Here is a 5040-nt window from a genome sequence, read left to right as displayed (position 1 = left end):
TTCGAGACAGGGTTTCTCCATAGCTTTTTTGGTTCCTGTCCTGGAACTAGCTCTTGTAGACCAGGCTGGCCTTGAACTCACAGAGATCTGCCTGCCTCTGCCCCCCCCTCCCCCCCAGTGCTGGGATTAAAGGCGTGCACCACCACCGCCCGGCCACAGTGTTTATTTTTAATATTCATTTAAGATCAGCAGCGAGCCCATTGCAGGTCAATGCAGTTACAGTCTTGGTTTTAGACTGTATCACTGTGCAACCCAGGCTTTCCTCAAACTTGAGACCCTCCAGCCTCAGCCTCCTAAGTGCAGGAGTTACAGGGTGTACACCCCCATGCCCAGCACTAAGAACATAGTTTAAATTGATGAGGAATAACAATATACGAATTTTAATGAGAATAGTGACATTGATAGTTTCGGAAATCTTTTTAATGTCTGACTTAATAGAGCAGCTGAATAATCCTATCTGTTTTTGTATTCACTGCATTGTGACATGCCATTTTGATAAGTATATGAAGAAAAACTGTGTTGATCCCACTGGGTGGGACTAAGACTACTACAACTTTTGAACCAAATTTGAAGCAAGCTTTATTAAATACTGGCCAGAATGATGGACACTGGCCAGGTTCATTCTCAGGATTCCCAGAGAATGGCCAGAATTAGTCAGGTGCTTATGAAGGCAAATCCACAAGGCTACATACTTCCTGGCTTTTGTCCAGTCAGGGCGAGCATACATCCTGACATACATACCTCCCGCCGTGTGTGATCAAGTATATCCTGTGCAGTTATGACAGCCAACCTTGTTTATAGAAATGAAAACACACGGCTTATTGTCTTGTTATCTGTCCTTAGCCAAGTGGGGTTTACAGGTTCGAGGCATTTCGTTTACAGTGATTTAAACTTGAAACGTTAGCCCTCACACTAATCTCACCCAGGTCTATAGTTAGGAAAGGGACAAATAGGGGCTGGAGAGACAGTTCACTGTGTAAGAATGCTCGCCATGCAAGCACGAAGACCTGGGTTCTAGTCCCAGTACCCACATAAAAGGGCAGATGTGCCTGTAATCCCAGGAGTTCAGGGTGGAGACAGGCGGCTCCTGGGGAGCTGCCAACATAAATGCAGAGTTTCAGGTTCAGTAAGGGCTCCACTTAAGAGGATTAAAATGGAGAAATGTGCTGTCTTCTGGTCTTTGCTCACAGAGATGTACACACATGTATACGCCACACACACACGTGCGCGTGCACACACACACACACACACAAGGAAAATGGAGAAACATTTTAATAGGCTTTCTTAGTATTTATGTGTTACCTTTTGATACCACATGAGAACAGAACATGCGGTAAGTTTATTCTTAAGGCTAATCTTTTTTTTAAAAAATATTTATTTATTTATTATGTATACAATATTCTGTCTGTATGTATGCCTGCAGGCCAGAAGAGGGTACCAGATCCCATTACAGATGGTTATGAGCCACCATGTGGTTGCTGGGAATTGAACTCAGGACCTTTGGAAGAACAGGCAATGCTTTTCAACCTCTGAGCCATCTCTGCAGCCCCCTTAAGACTAATCTTTATGTGGAATCTGAAACCATGTCTAAAAAAGATTTTAAAATATCTCTGACATCAAGAGCTCTCAACCTCTCTTTCACTTTCTGCTAATCTTTACTTCCGTGTTATTTTGTAATCTCATGCATGAGTCATTAGAAGATATCATTGACTCCGTAATGTCTTATCCTGAATTTTGACACATTTATTATACATTATTAAAATCACATTTGTTAAACTGTGTGAAGGTGTATTGCTGTGATTGTGTAATGAAAAGATGAAGGACCAATAGTTAGGATAATAGCTAGGCAGGAAGTGTAGGTGGGACTTCCGGGCAGAGAGAGGCAGTAGGAGGAAGAATCGAGGCAAGTGAGAGAGACCATAATTCTTGTCTATGTTTAGCCATGTGGCTTGGTACCTTTTATCAGTGAGGCATTCTCATTTCACTTCCCCTGCATCTGGGTGGTGGTTGTGTCTCTGCCTTTCCTCTTCCCAGAATTCTCTTAGTCTGGTCACTCTGCCTATACTTTATGCTTAACTACTGGCCAATCAGCATTTTATTAACCTAATATGAGTGACAAATCTTTGCAGTGTACAAGAGCATTCTCCCACAGCAAATGCAGGTGCTCTCTGTCTGTCCCTGTCTATCTGTCTCCCTCTCTGCTTCTATGATATGAGCTGCCATGTCCTGCTGCACCTTCCTCGCTAAGGTGGACTGACACCTTGGAGACCTTGAGCTCAGATAAGTAGTTCCTCCCTTTAAGTCGTTTGTGTCGAGCATTTTGTCACAGCGAGGAAAAGTGTGCCTGAAGTCTGCTGTCCTGAACTCTGTTGTCCTGAACTCTGTTGTCCTGGACTCTGCTGTCCCGAGGCCTGGACTCTGGTGACCCAAGGCCTGGACTCTGCTGACCTGAGTCAGCCTGAACTCTGACGTCCCGAGGCCTGAACGCTGCTGTCCTGAGGCCTGAACTCTGCTGACCCGAGGCCTGGACTCTGCTGTTCTGAGGTCTTGTGACGGCAGCATGACGAAGAGCTACCACTCCAACCGCTGAGAAAATAAGAGGAGGAGGTTGGGATGACTACAATGTAACAACCTGATGAAGGGACCTATGGAGCTGGCAACCCTGAGATGCAGCTCCGGGGAGGGGTTCCAGCTGACTGGAGCTGTGGCACTTGCAGCGGTGTGACAGGACTGGTTGTCGACTGGAAGGTGTGTTCCACTGTGGCTGAGGGAAAGAACTGAGACTACCAGCCTGAAGCAGCATAGTTGGAGTGAGATCAATTAGACGTGCAAATGGGAAGGAAAGAGCCTCCCTCCCTCCTCCAGCCTTGCAGCTTTCCTGTCCCGTGTCACCTTTGCGGAGCCCAACAGAGGCAGGAGCTTGGTCTTGTGGGACCTATGCTTACGCACCCCAAGAGACAGTGTGGAGGGGTGGCACGGAACCAAGGATCAGAGACGGTGTGGAGGGGACACTGGAACCAAGTGTCAGTCACTGGTATCATGATTTATGGGCTCTTGTTTGCCTTACTATAAAGAGTCCCTGACCTCTGAACAGAGCGCATTAGCACGCTTCCAGAGAGTCAAAGCCATACAAAAAGGTGTCTCCTGAAAATTTCCCTCATCCCCTAACCCTCTGGCCTGTCCTCCCACCCCTCACAGGTAACATTCTGTTGTTTTCTCATTTATCCCGCTAATGAGGATTTTCTAGACAGAGACAGATACTATGTTATTCTCTTTTATCTTTTACACACGAATAAGTTGGGTCAGTCAGCTTTCTTGAACTGTAGCAAATACCTCAGATAAATAAACAAACGTATAAAGAGACAAGGGTTGTTTTGGCTCACAGTCTTGGCAGGGTCAGTCCACTGCGTGGCCCTGTTGCTTTTGGTCTGAGGTGAGCAGCACATGAGGGTGGGGGTATTGCTCAAAGCAGTGTTCAGCTTATGCCAGCCAGCAAGCTAAAAGAGACAGAGACCAGCACCCCACAAGGCATGAGCACCTGCCCCCAGGACCAAAATCAGGCAAGACTTCTAGGAAGCCACACTGCTGAGAAGTTCTGCTATTCAGACAGTGCCCCGCTGAGATGTTCCAGATCAGAACAAAAGCTCATGTCTACATATTATGTAAAATTACCTTAATTTTGAATTAAAAATTTCATTTGCATTAATTAATTAATTTTGTGTGTGTGCATATGCACTTGGGAAACGCTTGTGCCGTGGTGTATGTGGGAAGGTCAGAGGACATTTGCGGAGACAGTTCTACCACGTGGAGCCCAGAGATTTGTGATAGGGGCAAGACAGTGCAAAGGTTCTTCCAACTTGTCTTCTTGCTGAAGAAGATGCAGCAATTTCAGGTTTAACTGGAATCTGGTCTCCTTGATGGAGAATCCCAGGGAAAACTATCCAACTCTATTTAGGAACCAAAGGTCAGGTGTCCTAGCTAACATATCAGCCTTTGTTAAAACTGCTCCAGCAACCCATTATCCTAGCTTCTGTTACAATTGCTCACTTCAAACTCTTGACTCTGCAAAGCTCCCTTGCAGCCGCTAAGCAAAATGCCTAGACAAGGTCTCTACCCTTAAAACCCCATGTTCTGGACACTCAGGAGCACACCTAGGTCACCCAACACTTGGGTGTAGTCCCAGCTGGCTGAACAAAGACTTCCAGTTGGCTGTGCACGGTGTCTGAGGGTCATCTCTGCTGAGCTCCCTGTAAGGGATCGAACTCAGGTCCTCCTTAGCTTTGGCAGCAAGCACCATCAATGCCCAGCAACCTTACTAGTACCTTGTCTTGAATCTTTCAATATATTCTGAAAATCAATTAATAGAGATTTTTTTTCGGTCTTTTAAAATCATTATTTTAGTCCGATTCCATTAGTTTACCCAGCCAATCATCTTTCTCTCTTGCTCTTCCCTTCCTTCCTTCCTTCCTTCCTTCCTTCCTTCCTTCCCTCCTCCTCCCTTCTTCCTTCTCCTCCTTCTTCTCTTCCTCTTCTTCTTCCTCCTCCTCCTTCTTCAGAGGAGACTTGCATAGTTTCAGTTAGTGTTGATCTCATTCTGTAGCCAACCTGGCCTCTAATTTGCTGTCCTCCTGCCTCTTGAGTGCTGGAATTATAGGCATGTATCATCACAACCTCTGCAGATTTTTTTTTTTCAACTCCACAAACAGTGCTGGAAGAGCAGCCTGGCATGTGAGTCTTTTTAGACTGTTGAAGTTGTGTCCTCGTGGTAAATTTCTAGATCTCTGGGCTGCCGTGGCTCTCTGAGGCTTTGCCAGACACTGCCAACTTCCTCTCCATCAGCTTTATACCACCTTTCCTTACACCTGTAATAGATGAGGGCTGGTTCTCTAATTCCACCAGCGCGTTGTGCTGTCAAGACTTTGAATTTGGAAAGGCAGGCGGATCTCTGTGGGTTTGAGGCCAGCCTGGTTTACAGAGCTAGTTCCAGGACAGGCTCCAAAGATACAGAGAAACCCTGTCTCGAAATACCACCCCCCTAAC

This window comes from Microtus oregoni, unplaced genomic scaffold (assembly GCF_018167655.1).
Source record: "Microtus oregoni isolate MIOR12 unplaced genomic scaffold, Mior012 000009F_ref0000495, whole genome shotgun sequence".
Classification (NCBI taxonomy): domain Eukaryota; kingdom Metazoa; phylum Chordata; class Mammalia; order Rodentia; family Cricetidae; genus Microtus; species Microtus oregoni.
This window is presented reverse-complemented; position numbering follows the sequence as displayed.